This window comes from Bicyclus anynana, chromosome 12 (assembly GCF_947172395.1).
Source record: "Bicyclus anynana chromosome 12, ilBicAnyn1.1, whole genome shotgun sequence".
NCBI lineage: Eukaryota > Metazoa > Arthropoda > Insecta > Lepidoptera > Nymphalidae > Bicyclus > Bicyclus anynana.
This window is the reverse complement of record NC_069094.1, coordinates 11,546,253-11,564,576: the sequence shown is the minus strand read 5'-3', so window position 1 is coordinate 11,564,576 and position 18,324 is coordinate 11,546,253. Positions and strand designations below refer to the sequence as shown.

Genomic DNA, 18,324 nt, shown 5'->3' with positions numbered 1-18,324 from the left:
CTGACCGTGATAATTTAGAGAGTGAGATGTTTCACATCTGCCAGGCGTCTCGTGACAGCTCACATTTTTTTTCTTACAACCCCTCACAAATAATAATAATTCATTAACCATTTACAACCCAGCACTCTAAAAGAAGCTATTGTTACGCCAATTCACAAGAATGGTACCAAAACCGATATAAATAATACAGACCCATATCGGTCCTCCCGGTCTTAGCTAAAATTCTTGAAAGGTGACTTAACAAAAAGGTGGCTTATCAACTTCTTTGACAAATACAACTTAATTTCCAACTCACAATTTGGCTTTAGTTCATCAATTTTCGATGAAGTTATACCAATGATAAGTATCATGATACTCGTTAATAGGAAGGAAACAATTTATCGTTTTGATGATAATAAATATCTCAAACAACCTGCCAACTGAACTTCTGTCTTTCTCACATCAGTATCTCCATCTGTTAACAAAGTTGTCAGCGAATTTTGTCATTAAGAAGTTAGGCGGGATGAAAATCGGTCAAGTGAATTAGATTTCCGCACTTAAAGTTATACAATTGAAGAACTTCGCGCCCGAAGTTTGTTCTCGAGCGAACAGTGCAACTGCTATAACACTAGCTTTGTTTATTCGTTAGCGATTAAACTGCTCTTAACAGATGTTACAACATGTTTTGACTTATCTTGAGATGAAAGTTTAAGCGTGGAAACAACGAAGTTATAACATATTGTTCTAGCATTCACTAAGGGGTAGAAAATTTCAAAATAATTTCAAGTAGCTACAGCACAAACGATGAAATTGTGGCATAAGTATGCTTCTCTGACCGACAGTTATAATTAAACTTACTTGTTCCTTTTGCCGTGGAGACCCTTCGACCAAGGAGTTGCAGTGCCTAGAGAAGTCTTCAAATTATTTCACTGCGGCCTCAATGATGACTGAAAGACAGCATTTTTTGCACAAAGGATAAATTTGGCTGTCCAACGCGAAAATGCTGTCAGTATTCTTGACACCATTCCACGTGGACTATGATTTGTATAGCTATTAGGATAAGTTAGCTTAAGTTTCTTAGTGTATATTGTTAGTACGAGTACAACTATAATTTGAATTAAAACAAAACATTCGCACATCAAGACTTACTCAGTACTCATAGAATTTCTATGATTATCCTCACGATTATATGGACCAGGCGCAGACAACTTGACGTTGTATCTTGGAAATACAGAAACCAGTGTATATTTAATTTATTTAGATTTAGGTAGTAGTAAGGCGTTATATACAGAATGCATCCGGGGAAGTACGACTGCCTATTTATTTATACCGCCAAGCAACATTGCTGTCCCGGTTTGAAGTTCATGTTTGCTTTTATAATTACAGTCACATTAGTTTGAAGAACCGACGGACGTTGGACTCCCAAGGTGTCGGAATGGTAACCCCGCATCTAAAAGTGTAGTGTTGGTCGTGTTGGTCGTTGGTCGTTGGTCTTTACAAGAGACCTATGTAAAGCAGTGGACGTCCAACGTCGGAGATACTCGTAATGATGATATGAGTTAAAAATATATTCAAGATTAAAATATAAGTCCATATAATGCCGTGGAGACCTTTGGGCCATGGAGCGCAGTGCCAAAAAATTTTATCGAATAATTTCACCGCGGCTAGTTGCCTCGAATGGTGACAGAAGGGCTGGCTCATTTTTTGCGCAAAGGATCAGCCTGGCTGTTCAGCGCGGAAATGCAGCCAGTATTCTTGCCACCATTCCACGTGGGCATGATTTGTATAGTTATCAGGATAAGTTAGCTTAAGTTCCATATTGTATTCTTTCTCAGTAGCTTGCAATATAGTTTCGACAAAACAGAATAACCCTAAAGGATAATTCAACTATCAGTTTATTTTGTAAACAGAAACAATAGTAAGAATATTCCGTCAGTAAAATTTCCGCTGTGGAAGAATAACAAAGAAGACCACATTTCCATTTGTCTCCGCGGTGTATTTTTAAGCTCCATTGTGTATTGTTTTCAGATGTTTTGCCGATCTCTTTGCAAACTTCAAGCTTATTAAAATTTACCACGTGAAGTTAAAAAATGAACTAAACTTAGAAAGTCAGATAAAGATATATTTTACGTTTAATCAAGTGTCTCATTGTTAAATCCCAGTAGTGTCGAAAACTATTAAAAAGGCTGTCAATTTTTACTGGTATATTACGAATAACATAACTGGTTGTTTCATTGGGATCAAATCGTGGGAATAAAATAAAATATATTAGCGTGTGTGAAAATAAAATTAGTGTACCTACCTACAGTTGCATATTTAACGTACGTCAAAATACGTATCTATGCTGATATGTGTGGTATTCGTAGGTAGGGTAACATACTCGTAGGTAGAGTAATCTCTGGATCTACCGAACTGATTTTGAAAATCTATTACCACTAGAAAATCACGTTATTTGTAAGTGTCATGGGCTATATATATTTTAGCTCCGTATTCTCACGGAAACGGGAATTACGCGGGTGAAACCGCGGGTCTTTGGCTAGTCTATACTAATATAAAGAGGTAGGATTTGATAGTTTGTTTGTATGATTTGAATAGGCTCTGGAACTACTGAACCGATTTGAAAAATTCTTTCACTGTTGTGAAGCTATCCCCGATTTCTATAGGCTTTTATCCCCGTATTCCTACGGGAACGGGAATCACTCAGATGAAACTGTGCGGCTTTTGCTATAGTTATAAATAATAATGGGTCAAAATGCAAAAAGCAAACAATTCTCGGAATAAACTTTTAGCCAAATTGGCAAACGGAAAATTCATCAGTAAAATGTTGAAGCTTTACCATTTTTTTAACTTCGTTTACTCAATTGAATCAGCGTTCACAAGATTTGCTTTTGGCTGCTACAAATTGCTTTGCTCAGTGGGTTTTGTGGAGAATTACTGATAGCGAACTATTTTGCATCAACAGTCTATTTAAAACTTGTGTTATTAAGGTTTAAAATTTGTGTTAGTAAGGTTTAAAAGATGTGTTAGTAAGCAGTCCTAGATTACGTTGAAGCTATTCAATTAAGGCATTGCTTAGGGCATCGCGTTCAGGGGGCACCAGAGAAGGGAAAACAAAAAAAGCACACGTAAATCAATTACGTAATCCGGGCGTTTCAAATTATTAACATTTTTTTCAATTATTTCTTTGTAGCTCACTTTTGGATAGGGGGTTGGGGGCACACAAAGGAAGATTTATTAGGGCATCAAGTTACATTAATCCGGCAATAATATGATGTTTTGAGGCACATATTTAATTTCTTAAAATGCAAATAACTGTAAAATTGGAGGCGCAGGCTCCGGACCCTTCGAATCGAAAGCAGAGGTCGTATCAATTTTCTATCTCAATACACTGGGCTAATAAAATCTTTCTTATTAATATTACTTTAGATGTAAGCTATGAGTTATTTTGTTCAAATCACCGAAATCTTCACACCGAACTGGAACACGACCAAGACCCTATTTTCTCGATAGGACAGTAATGTTAGAGAACCAGCATAAAGTATAAATAATGGGCTGTTTTGACCCGGCGGCAGACATCGAGGCGGCAAGTTCTATAACACTGTTCATTTGGGTCGAGACGTTATTGATTTTTTATTTCACCTTTCGCCAAGCATGCTATTGATATGCCAACGATTTGCCATTACTAGTAAACTATGCTGTATGAATGCTTTTACAAGTCTTAATAGCGCTACAAGCTACAAGAATAGCTTCAAGGCACTTGGAAAGCAGCTAGCTAGGTTTCCAAAGTATTTCCATTTGGAATGTAGACACAATACGAATATATTGAATTTCTTCAAATCCTATTTATGCAAGCTTCAAAACTAATCCGGGTTGTTACAGATTGAAACATGGTAAAGTTATATGCATTTATAGGCAGTGCATGGAATTTTCATCAAATCAAGACCCGCGAAGAGTCCAAAAAATGTCATTTCAAATTTAGACATTTTGGGCCGATAATTTGATATATTTATACTACTGATTAATTTTTTTCTGATATTGGGTCCTCCAAATAGACTTACCTAATTATAAAATGTGCATTAGAATTTTTGAGGTTACAACATACTGACGTCAGTCCAACATAATAGTCTATTAAGACTTCAGACAGCTTTGTTTATTGTATACTTAATAAAATAAGCAGAATTCATTCAAAAACATTCAATTTGCATTCAAAATGAAAATAGTAAATTATTTACATCTTCACAGAAAGCATAAGATTGTCTATGGGGCGACTGCTCAACAATTTTTATATTCATTAGATGGATTTCAGGCCCCCTTTCATTATTCAGCCGTCTCGTTATGCCTTATTCAACCCACCCTCTTACATTTTAATAAAAGATTGTTTGATAGAAGCCAAGAAAGTTTCGAAAATAATTTCGCTTTTTATTGGTACTGACGGCGACTTTACGTGTTGTGACGACGAGAACGTCTTTGAAATGAACTTTTTCTCAATTAGTAGAAGACAATGAAAAAACAATGCCTGCATAAGTATGAGACGGGTCCATGGGACGCTCGTAAGTCTGCAGTGGATAAAATATAATGGTTTAACTGGTTGGAATAACTGGAGACCTGGCTTTTTATTCTGACAAGTGTTTTTTAATGATGTCACTTCATTGCATCGTGACATCTGAAATTATTCGCAGATTTTTATGTCGTTTGAAAGCCTGTGCGTTTTATACAGGATGCCAGTAATGAATATATAAAAGATTCTGTATTCTGTATTATCATTTAATCCCGTAACACGGTGAATATTTATTACTAGCTGACGCCGCGCGGTTTTACCCGCGTGGTTCCCGTTCCCGTAGGAAAACGGGAATAATATATAACCTCCTTCCTCGATAAATGGGCTATCTAACATTGAAATATTTTTTTAAATCGGACCAGTAGTTCCTGAGATTAGCGCGTTCAATTAAACAAACAAACAAACTCAGACATTAGTATAGAATAGATTTATATATTAGTACAGAAGTATATTACTAAAAAAAATTCAACCGACTTCCAACTCAAAATATAACTTTAACTAAAAAGCAAAAAATAACATCCTACCTATGTGCTACCTTCTGATCAGTTGGAAGGCGGTGCCAAGCCAGTGATGTTTTAATTAAATACGTTTAAACTACAAAGTTTCTGTTGTTATTCCAGAAACAGCTTTAATTAAAACACGACAATAGCTTGGCACCGCCTTCAAACTGATCAGAAGGTAGCACTTAGGTAGGATGTTATTTTTTGCTTTTTAGTTAAAGTTATATTTTGAGTTGGAAGTCGGTTGAATTTTTTTTATTAAAATTTTTATTTTTTTATTTTTAGTATTAGCATACCCACTGCGTGTGTACAGTCACAACCTATCTAAGTGGAAAGTTCTTATCAATTCAAAATTATCAAGTCCAAACACAAGGTAGCTACTGTGAGCCGTCGAGGAGTTCTCTTCACTGTGCTTCGTCTTCATCACCAGACCCTTAATACAGTCGCAATCCATCTAGGTGGAAAGTTCTCATCAATACACATTTATCAAGTCCAAACACAAGGTAGCTACTGTGAACCGTCGAGGAGTTCTCTTCACTGTCCCTCGTCTCCATCACCAGACCCTTAATACAGTCACAATCCGTCTAGGTGGTAAGTTCGCATCAATACAAATTTATCAAGTCCAAACACAAGGTAGCTACTGTGAACCGTCGAGGAGTTCTCTTCACTGTCCCTCGTCTCCATCACCAGACCCTTAATACAGTCACAATCCGTCTAGGTGGAAAGTTCTCATGAATACAAATTTATCAAGTCCAAACACAAGGCAGCTACTGTGAACCGTCGAGGAGTTCTCTTCACTATCCCTCGTCTTCATCATCAGACCCTTAATACAGTCACAATCCGTCTAGGTGGTAAGTTCTCATCAATACAAATTTATCAAGTCCAAACACAAGGTAGCTACTGTGAACCGTCGAGGAGTTCTCTTCACTGTCCCTCGTCTTCATCACCAGACCCTTAATACAGTCACAACCCATATAGGTGGAAAGTACTCATCAATACAAATTAATCAAGCCCAAACAAAAGGTGACTGCTGTAAATCCTTGACGAGTTCCATCGTCTGTGTTTCGGCTCCATCATCAGACCAACTCCAAACCTTCATAAAGTTGTAGTGGTTTAAAATACCTTATGGAAACACTAACAAACGTACTAGCCGTCTCTACAACTTTCGAAAGTTCCCCTCAATTTCTCCAGGATGCCATCATCAGATCCTGACATGAAAAAAATGGGACTTTGGGAATGGAAGTAAACTCTACAAAACAAAAAAAGAATTTTCAAAATCGGTCCATAATTGACGGAATTATCGCTGGACATACATAAAAAAAAAAAAAAAAAAACATACATACAGGCGAACGTAGAACCTCCTCCTTTTTGGAAGTCGGTTAAAAAATATAAACCGATTTGTATATAACGGCAAGTTATTTTGGTTTTTGAAGCAATATTATTATCAAAGATTTTGATTAACTTTTATTTAGTTAATTAATGCTTTTTATTTTAAAATTAAATGTGAAAAAGCATACTCTTATTACAGAAATAAATATTGATTTTTAAAAATAAATGTCAAATTTTCTGCTTATTCCATAAAATACTATATCTTATCTAAGCTCTTTATAGCTAAATCTTAAAAATACTAGGTATATTTTTCTGAAAAAAATTTGGCAACCCTACTGTGGACTGATTACCTACATCAAGTCGCGTCAATTGATTATTGACTGATGATGATGATGGAGCCAATTCTGCTTTGTGATAAAAAATATACTAGTAACAATAAGAAAAGTTATTTACATTGTTCCGATAAAGCTGGCGACATAAATTTAAATCAAAACGGAGCCCAAAGTGATGTAAGTTATAAATTGAGGTTGTCTGACAAAACAAAGTCCATTAGGGTAGCGGAGTAGGTATTATTTCGGGATCTAAAAGCCTTGTCTGGAAACAGCGTGGTGAGCCGGAAATACAGGAGTATCTGCATTTAATGGCTTGTTCAGCCACGCCCTTGGTGCTGAAATACGATTTTAGATTTACAAAAACAGAGGTCTCGTCGCTGAGCGAATTAGCTAAATGGGCGAGATTATTACGCAATTACAGATGAAAGACTTTTGTTATAAAATTACAACTGCAGATTTTCACATTGTGACTGAAGTCTGAAAGTCAAAAAAGAGCAATTCGAGCAATATATCAATTAAAATCACGCGAGTCCCTTCGTCAAAAGTTTAAAGAAATAGGTATACTAACAGTAGCCTGACAATATATATATAACAGTATAGTCTGTGTAAGACAAAATATTAATTTGTACAAACGAAAAGGAGATTTAAACCCACGTCTTACTAGACACGGGCATAAGTTAGTTATTTCTGCATATCGTCTCCAAAGAGTAAAAAAATCTTTTGTAGGTTTGGGTGTACTCTTCTATAACAAGATCCCCAAGACTGTGATGGACCTGCCAATGCATAGCTTTAAGCAATGTGTTAAAAAACATTTACTTAGTCGAGGTTACTACAACATTGATGAGTTCCTTAAAGATAAAAGCGCTTGGAGGCCATTGGATCAGCTTCCACCTTCACACAGGAAATAAAACTATAAGAAATTGTAATTGTTATCAATTGTAAATTATAGTACTGTATGACTTTTCAAAAGAGCAACTGTTGAGTTTCTTGCCGGTATCTTCTCAGCAGCCCTGCCTGCCTGCCTTCCGAACCGGTGGTAGAATCTTTACAAATAGTCAACTGACGTGTCAAAAGTGCTTGTAAACTGAGCCACTGTGGTAGATAAATAAGTTAATCATTATACTCAGTGGCCTAACTATATCTAAGGTAAGGTAAAATTAAATAAGGTAACTAAATAATATTGAAAATTACTGACGTGACGCTTCGTGTTGTACTGAATCGAGTATGTATTCGTTTTTGAATTTTGTATTTGAGACGGGTACGACAACGTCGTATTCCGTACGCTCCATCTGCCTATTATTGATTAATCTATGGTTCAGTGGCATAACTATTGGACGGTAGGACTCATGACCAGTGACTGATTATTATACTCCTTGCAGTTAGGTATGTAGGTAAAACAGTAGCTTAGCTTGATTAAAGGTGTGAAACTAAATATGTTATCTAGAAATAGTTTCTTTGCTTGGATATTTCCAATTCCAGAGGGTGTGGGTTCGAATCCGGTCCAAGCACCTCCAACTTTTCAGTTGTGTGCATGTCAAGAAATTAAATATCACGTGTCTCAAATGGTGTAGGAAATATATCGTGAGGAATTTTCTTAATTCTCTGCGTGTGTGAAGTCTGCCAATCTGCATTGGGCCAGCGTGGTGGACTATAGGCCTAAACCCTCTCATTCTGAGAGGAGACTGGAGCTCAGCAGTGAGCCGAATATGGGTTGATAATGATTATAACAACATGTGAGTTGTGCGAGAAATGGAAATTCATGGAACGTGGTTTTAAATTGAAAGAATATACGACCATTGGTGCGAGAACTCGTTCGTTGCGTTTCGGTTATTGGTTGACGTCGAGTTTCGTGATTTGTTTCTGGGAAATACATTTTGGAAAATTTATTTTGCCTCGGAAAAGCTTTTTCCCCAACGCAAAAGTTGGACGTTCTAAGTAGGTACAGTGTGTGTCTGTATATCTCTTTGATCTCGTATTGTCGCTGCCAAATAGGAGATGAATCGATTTTGATATAGTAGTAAGTAATATTTGTAGTGCTATTCTGTAACGATATTTCTCTAACTCGACACTGTGAATTTCGAATTGGTCTCTGTCTCTCTCTATCTATTGTTTTGTGTTAGACAGGGAGACGGGAAGAGCAATACCAAACTCACACTGTCGAGTCATCGAAACATTATTTCATTGATTGTGTAAATGACGTAGGCTCCTTAATAGAACCTCAGCGGGAGTTTTGGGCAGAAGCATCGTCTTGTGGGGGGTAACCCTTTTAACCGGTAACTCGGTCAACCGATAGCAGTAACATAGCTGTTTGATTGAAGAATATATCAATCCTCCTCGTCTTTAGTCATTCACTCTTGACAGAGTGGTCGATGTTGATGACTCTGCATTATCTTTGGCTATAACAGCCCCTGCCTGCCCCTTCACTTTTTCGATCTTCCGCGTCTCGGAAACATTGGACTGTGGAGGTTTGTGTCGAAGTTTTGATTACCTAAATCCGTCCAACAGTTAACAAAAAAGGCTTGTAAGCGTCAATAACAGTTCTTTACGTTACCTTTTAGTTTATTAATCTATTGTTTAAATTAAGATGTTATTCATGTACTCGCTTGTAAAATTCATTAACGAAGCGCAAAATCAAAAGAACTGGAGCTCTGAACGGAATTTGTAAAAAGTCTGCAACTGAAAAGGGACTAATTTACCGCGCTGACTACGTAGAAATAGCTTTGTACATGTTCACAAATTAATATGTGAAAAAGGGCGCGGTTAGTAACTTAGTTACCTAAAACAGCCCGTCAGTGATATAATGTCTTTATTACGTTTGGAGGTCACGTCTATATTATCCATAATAAGGCTACAAAAGTAGATATCAAAGGGGACATTGTTATAGAATGTCGTTGTATCAGAAAATAATCAAGGTAAAAACTGTATACCTGTAAAAAACCTGCGACTTCATCTCAGTAGAATTAGTTTTATTGCAGCCCTTTTTTCAGGTATGAGTATAGCTATGATAGATATGTCATTATATACCCCTACTTTCCTCTATCCTACCTCTATCCTACCCCTACCCTATCCTTTCCCCTACCCTAAACCTACCCTAAAAAATGGAGTAACTTCTCCCGTTTTCCCAACATTTCCCTTCACTGCTCTGCTCCTATTGATCGTAGTGTGATGAAAAGTATATTATTCTTAACAAATAAAGAATAATTGTACCAAGTTTTGTTAAAATCTGTCGAGTAGTTTTTGTTTCTATAACGAACATACAGACAGACAGACAAAAATTTTACTGATTGCATTTTTGGCGTCAGTATCGATGACTTATCACCCTCTGATAGTTACGTAGGAAATATTGAAATATTTCCAAAATAACTATCATAATTGTACAGAATTGACCTCTGTACGGATTTGTTATAAGTGTAGATTATTTGTTATTAAGTTAGGGATAAGAATATTAAAAATGAAAATAACTTCTTACTAAATATCATCAATTTGCCTATCTAATATCTTTGATTTTACATTTCGTGTAAAACATGATAAAGGCACGGCGAAATGGCAGGTCGCAATGACGCGTCAAATCAGTCAGGAAAACAATGTACCGAAATAAAATGGAAAACGTTAGAATAGAGAACAATTTTTCTATCTCAAAACGGAATACTAATAATATTTTTTTTCAAATCAAATCAAAAATCATTTATTTCAAGTAGGCTCAGTTTACAAGCACTTTTGACACGTCAGTTGACTATTTGTAAAGATTCTACCACCGGTTCGGAAGGCAGGTCCTGCTGAGAAGATACCGGCAAGAAACTCAACAGTTGCTCTTTTGAAAAAGTCATACAGTATTATAATTTACAATTGATAACAATTACTGTTTACATTTGTTATAGTTTTACTTCCTGTGTGAAGGTGGAAGCTGATCCAACGGCCTCCAAGCATTTTTATCATTAAGGAACTCATCAATGTTGTAGTACCCTCGACTAAGTAAATGTTTTTTAACACATTGCTTAAAGCTATGCATTGGCAGGTCCATCACAGTCTTGGGGATCTTATTATAGAAGAGTACACCCAAACCTACAAAAGATTTTTTTACTCTTTGGAGACGATATGCAGAAATAACTAACTTATGCCCGTGTCTAGTAAGACGTGGGTTTAGATCTCCTTTTCGTTTGTACAAATTAATATTTTGTCTTACATATATTATACAGTTATATATATATTGACAGGCTAATGTTAGTATACCTATTTCTTTAAACTTTTGACGAAGGGACTCGCGTGATTTTAATTGATATATTGCTCGAATTGCTCTTTTTTGAAGTACAAATATAGATTGTATATCGGCAGCCTTGCCCCACAATAAAATACCGTAAGACATTACGCTGTGAAAGTACGCAAAATAAACAAGCCTAGCTGTATCGACATCAGTAAACTGTCTTATTTTTCTCACGGCAAATGCCGCTGAGCTAAGTTTACCAGACAGTTTTTCTATATGAGCACCCCACTGAAGTTTACAATCCAAGGTCACTCCCAGGAAAACTGTGGAACTCTCCATTTCTAGTGTTTCACCATCGATCATTATAGACTTATCTAGTTTTATAACATTTGGCAATGAAAACTCAATACATTTTGTTTTCTTAGCATTCAAAAGTAGATTATTTGCAGTGAACCAATGCGACACATGCGATATGGCACGGTTTACGTCGTCAGAGTTATCTTTATTTCTGTCGGACTTAAAAATTAAGGATGTATCATCAGCAAACAGTACAATCTCACATATGCCGCTGACATGGTATGGTAAATCGTTTATGTACACTAAAAATAGAAAAGGACCCAGAATTGAACCCTGTGGGACGCCCATTATGGTAGTGGAACCGTGCGACTTTATATCATTTATGCATACCTTTTGTGTTCTATCACTGAGATAAGAGGCAATGAGATCGAGTGCAACACTTTTGATGCCATAGTGGCTTAACTTGAGTAGAAGGGTGTTATGGTCAACACAATCGAACGCCTTGGACAGATCACAGAACACACCAATAGCATTCTTAGAACCTTCCCATGCTTCATAAATATGTTTTAAAAGTTTAGCCCCTGCATCAGTTGTATTGCGACCTTTTGTAAAACCATACTGTTCAGGATGAAACAAGTTATTTAAATTAAAATGACATAAAAGTTGATTTAATATGATTTTTTCAAAGACCTTGCTAAGTGTTGGCAATATTGTAATCGGTCTATAATTATTAAGATCTGACTTGTCTCCTGATTTAAAAAGTGGTATCAATTTGCCATGCTTCATTAGGTTCGGAAAAATACCTAAGTCCACACATTCATTAAAAATAATGGCTAAGTGGGGAGCAATGACATCAATTATATTAGATATTACTTTCACTGACATGCCCCACAGATCTCCGGTTCTTTTTAATTTTAACAAATTGAAAGATTTTTTAATGTCTGATACAGTTATGTGGTGAAATTCAAAAAGAACGTTGCACTCTTTAACATTGCCTCTTAATAGTCTCTGGGCTTCCGTAGCAGACGAATCTAGTGAATCAGTTAACAAGATAGGAACATTCTGGAAAAAATCTTCAAAGGCATTAACAACCTCGATATCAGTGTTTACCTTTTTGTCATTGACAATTAATTCAAAACTCATATCCCGCGGTTTGATTTTTCCTGATTCTCTATTAATTATGTTCCAGGTGGTTTGTATCTTGTTCTCAGACTCAATTATTTTCTGTTTGATGTGTAACGATTTCGCAAGAATACAAACACGTTTAAAAATTTTTGAGTAACTTTTTACGTAATCTAAATAAGTTCGCGTTTGATTATATTGTTTTTCCTCGTACAACTCGTACAATTTATCTCTACTTTTATAGATGCCTACAGTAGCCCATTCGCTAAACTTTAATTTTTGGCTAGCATTTATGCGTTTAAAGTTAAAAATTTTACTAAACTCTCTGTCTATTGACTTGAAAAGAGTTAAGACTTTTCTGTGTTTTTTCCATGCTTTGTTAATATTTATGAAGCCAGAATATCGTAACATATAAATACGTATATGTAGGTAAGTAATGTATATCGAGAATCATGAATAATTGATATATTTTGCTATTCTTTCTTTTGTCTTTGACAGTGAACATTGCGAGGCAACATCTCCCGAGGACATTCTCTGGATTTCGAGTCAAACTGTACCTACGTAGAAGGTTTTTATCAGGTCTGAATTGCCTGACTAGTTGTCGCTCGAATTTGTAGGCTTTATATGGAAATCATCATCATCGTACATTTTGTATGCGACAGATCAGAAGTCATCACGACATGTCACAACACATAAATGTAAACGTTGCCAAAATGTATGATACCGGTTCTGTTCTGATGCGTCACGACACGACACGTCAGACAAATATAATTCCACCTTAACTGTTTTTCATACTACTGTCATATTGCTGGAGCACAACTTCAGGCAACATTATACATATATCATGGGCAATATTGTCAATAATATTGACAATATTTTTTTTCTTGTTTTGATACAATTTTTAGGAGACAAAAATACAAGTTTATGCAAATATTCAACTGACCTTCCATTATGCTCTAACCGCGCGTTCTCCCTCTAATCTCGAAAACAGTTCAACATAAAATAGGGATAAATTCCCTACAACTTTTGCTACAATATCTATTGCTAAATTTCTACAATAGTGATAATAAATACAAATAAAGAAAAACCCTTTTTAAAAACATCAATTTTTGTGATCTTTGTCAATCGTTATTTATTAATAATTATTATTATTATTGATTTCCATATAAAGCCTACAAGTTCGAGCGACAACTAGTCAGGCAATTCAGACCTGATAAAAACCTTCTACGTAAGTACATACGTTTGACTCGAAATCCAGAGAATGTCCTCGGGAGATGTTGCCTCGCAATGTTCACTGTCAAAGACAAAATAAAGAATAGCAATCCGCCTTTGCCCTACCCTCTGAAATTAGTGTCGAGATGACAAGTAGAAATAATAATTTACACCTATTTTTCATTATGCACAAAAAAATTACGAGTACCTATGTATATTTAATTTGAAAGTAATTTGAGCGTGTTCCTATCTCATGAGAATACACATGTATTGTTGCGATAAACCGCATTGGCACGTTTTAAATAATTAAAAGTCAATTCAGAATACAGTCCATGAGTTTATTTTGATAGTGCGGTTTTACTTAATATAAACAAATAAATGTGCCTCGGATTTTACCCATGTACCAACACGAGCCATATTTAAGTTGTGATGTACGCAGTTGTATATTTTTTAGTACAGAAACATTGATTTGATCTTCATTGTACTAGTGGTTAAGTACTACTGTAAATGAAAATTGGAACAAATTTATTTTTGAAAATAGAAACTGATGTTTTTGGCGGCTAAAAGTGGATGCAAGCTTTCAACCTTTATTTCACACTTTTATTTATATTTTCGCATGTTTTATACATTTTTATCACAAATCTCTTACAAAAATGTAACTCAAATGATAATCGATTTATATTAAAAAGCTTCGACCCTTTAACATTTAAGAAGTTGAATTTTGATAAATCTTGTATAACATTATTTTTGGTAGTTTTCTGGTAGTACATAAGCCGATTTTTACGAATTTAACTTAAAAAATGACGGACATTCCATTCAAACTCTCACCCCTTCTGGTTTTATTTTCGCGACTAAAAGTATCCTATGACCTTTTTCGAATTATGGTATAAATTTCATTTGAATTTAGTTTCGATAGTTTCAGCATTATGCATGGTCAACAAAACACGGATAGACAGACAAAAAATTAAAAAAAAAAACATATATTTTTTTTCTTCAGAATCGATTATAATACAATGCCCTTCAACTAAATAAGGTATAGATTACAGCTTAAAAAAAGTAAAGGTGTTATATTCCCACAAAAAGGTTTGCATTAGATTTAGATGTAAGCTACTACTACATTCTAACCTAAACTGTCTTCTGAAACTAGAAAGACCATATAGCCTATACAGGTAATATATAGGCTATATTCGAAGTCTTCAGCATTATAATTAATCAAACTATAATTTAAGCTGATCGAACTAGAATTATAAAAGACGCTATAATTAATATATCAGTCCAACCAGACGTAACAACCTGCGATTAATATGTTAAAGCACGCATGATATTCCGTTGCGTGTATATGTGTAGCATTATTTTAATGGTCGGTCTTTTGTAATTATTTTAGCTACGTATTATCGTAGGAAATTACACGCGATAGAAAAATAACAGCAAGTTACTAAAATTAGCTTATGTTTTGAGAAATAAAATCAGGACAGTTCAGACTGAAATATTAGATGTTATTGAAGTTTGGTCGAAGTTCTATATATCCTTTAAGGAGGAAGGCCTACCACCGCCGTCTTATGCTAGGCTATGGCCCTTGGGCATACAAGAATTTGGGGGCCTTTTGAACAGTAACGTACTAAGTACTGGTAAAAGTACCTACTAAGTATGACCATTTATTATAGGTTTTTTTATTCTTTACAAGTTAGCCCTTGATTACAATCTCACCTGATGGTAAGTGGCGATGCAATCTAAGATGGAAGCGGACTAACTTGATAGGAGGAGGATGAAAGTCCACACCCCTTTCGGTTTCTACACCAACGAAGCGGAACGCTAAGTTGCCTGGCGGTACGTCATTGTCGGTAGGGTGGTAACTAGCCACGGCCAAAGCCTCCCACCAGCTAGACCTGGACCAATTAAGAAAACGTTAATCGGCCCAGCTGAGGATCGAACCCAGGACCTCCGTCTTGTATATTCACCGCGAATACCACTGCGCCACGGAGGCTGTAGGTAATCAAATACAGTATAATATATGATATAAATAATAAAAGAAATGATCTTAGAATGCTGCTGATTTATGTTGAGCAAAATCTTCTATTGGGTATATCCTTAAAGTCATTATTTTGAAGGATATTAATATTGTCAGACCTTCGGGGCCCTCTGAGAATGGGGGCCCTGGGCACGTGCCCCGTGTGCCCTTATGGTAAAGACGGTATTGAGGCCTACCTGCAATGGGAAGCAAAATAAGCAATAATTTTGGAACGGCCGAGAATCCAACCCAGAGCCATGAAAAAAAAAACAATATTTTAAAAACAGATTCTTAGTGTTTTGTACTTAATTTAAAATGCAATACGGTGACTTCCCAAAGCGATCGGCCCAACTTTGAAATAATCCCCCACATACAAAATTTCAATATTTTTTAAATTGGCATAGAGGCCTAGAATAAAGGCGGATTTACATTTGTCTGACGTGTCGTGTCGAAAGAACAAAGAAATACAATAATACCGGGGTAGAAGCTCGTGAATCAACCCTGAAGTTAACAAGACCGGAACCGATTGTCCACACCCTTGAGTGAACACAAAACATAACTATAAAAATAAACACACACGCAACTTTGGTCAAGAAAAGTCTCAAAATATGCTTCAACAGTTTTACGTGGTTGAAAATAATAATACTTATAATTACAAACATGACGTATTATAATAGTACAGAACATAACGTGCTTTTTTTCTTCTTTACAAGTTAGCCCTTGACTGCAATCTCACCTGATGGTGAGAATGATGCAATCTAAGATGGAAGCGGGCTAACTTGTTAGGCGTAGAATGAAAATCGACAACCATTTCGGTGTCTAAACGACATAATACCGGAACGCTAAATCTCTTGACAGTACTTGAAATAACTATGTTAAATGATTACAATTATGAAAATACGATGAAAAACAATGTACTGATTTATTATTTGAATGGTTCACCGAGTTACATAGTAACCCTGCAGATCCGCAACACACTCGACTCCACAGTATGCTTTCTGGGTGGGCGAAGATTGAACACAATGGCGTGATACAATAAAATTTATTGTCATGAGTGATCTGGTCACGACCCTCATATATAAGGAACATGACTGAAGGAGAAGGACCTCTGTACTGGTGATGTGGCAACTAGCTTAGGAGGTGTAACACCACCAACTTCCCAACTCTTTTTGTCATAATAAAGCAAAGCTCAGTATTGCACAGCCAAATCCGGAAGTTCAACGAAATCGTGATTCGAAACTACATTGGGCCAACGAGACACTCATCAGTTACGATTCTGTTTAATGTGCATTGCATTAAAGAATTTCATACAAAAATATTGTACGACTCTATCCGATCCGTAAGTCGTCACTGGCAATTATCGAATCAAAAATGAGGAGATCCGCAGACGAACTAAAGTCACTGACATAGCTCAGCGAGACGCGAAAAACACGTGGCAATGGGCAGGCCATATAGTTAGGCATTATAGGCACACATAGAAGAGCCGATGGTCGTTGAGGTCCCAAGGTGCTGAAATGGCTACCCCGCACCGGTAAGCGCAGAGGATATCAAAGGGTTGCAGGTAGCCGCTGGATGCTGGCGGCTCGAGAACGTTGAGAAGGTCCATGCAAGAGTCCCATGTCCAGCAGTACACTGCTGTGTAATACACTGTCCAACGGCTGATTATGGTGATAACGATGAAGATTCCTTTCCGAGTCTGCGATGACCTATTTGCGGGTCAAAATGTATAGATGCAATTGCTGTGAGAATCACATTAATTGGTTGAACGTAATTGGTTGTATAGTTTTAATTTAACGCGCAACGGCAATCGGCACATCTCAAGGGCGATCCACGTTGCATGCAGCTCTTCGCTAATTATAACATGACGTGACATTCGGCGCCGACGCGTCCAAGACAAGCGGACAGTCTCGTCAAAACATTGTTTACAAGAACAATAATAGTCATACTGAATCATGATTATGAATTCGTATGTACTACGAGTATATACAGAACTATCTACTCTACAAGTTAGCCCTTGACTACATTCTCATCTGATGGTAAGTTATGATGCAATCTAAGAAACTGAAATAAATGAATTTTGAATTTCAATTTAAGATGGAAGCGGTCTAATTTGTCAGGAGTAGGATGAAGATCCACGTCTCTTTCGGTTTCTACACTACATCGTGCTGGAACGCTAAATTGCTTGGCGGTAACATCTTTGCCGGTTGACTGGAGCTAGCCGCGGCAGAAGCTTCCCATCAGCCAGACCTTTTTTTTTTTTAACGTGGGGAAATCCTCATGGATACCTTCTCGCCACGGGGAGGCAATAAGGTTATGTCAGACTTCAACCGACTAAAACACCACGGTGTTCCGACTCGCCGCCTGATGACTGAGCCACGGGAACATTTCATAAACTACCGCAACCCAGCCAGCACCCATCAGCCAGACCTGGACCAATTAAGAAAATAATCAATCGATCCAATCTACCTACAATAACAAAATGGGAAAATGGGAGAATTAAGGCTTTTAAATATTAATACTTATCTATCTCTGTAAAGAAAATAATAAAAGTTTACGTACTGAATAAGAAAACATAAATAATGTATTATGCACTTAACTTTTTAATTAAAAAAGTGTCTACGTGGTAGCAATCTAGTAAAGTCTAGTTTTTCCACAACGCATTGAAAAGCCATGAAAAAGAAATTAACTTAAATGAATGTCGTGTTTGGAATGAAACTAAACGAATACGGCACGCCATGGAATTCTCCAATTTTCATGAATTTTCAATAGGTATGTACACACCAACT

General features: G+C 36.4%; 1 protein-coding gene across 21 annotated transcripts in view; it reads right to left on the bottom strand.

Moving 5' to 3' along the window:
- LOC112051673 (glutamate-gated chloride channel) overlaps positions 1 to 18,324 on the bottom strand; it is a 99,537-nt gene that overhangs the window by 69,621 nt on the left and 11,592 nt on the right. The window lies entirely within an intron of this gene.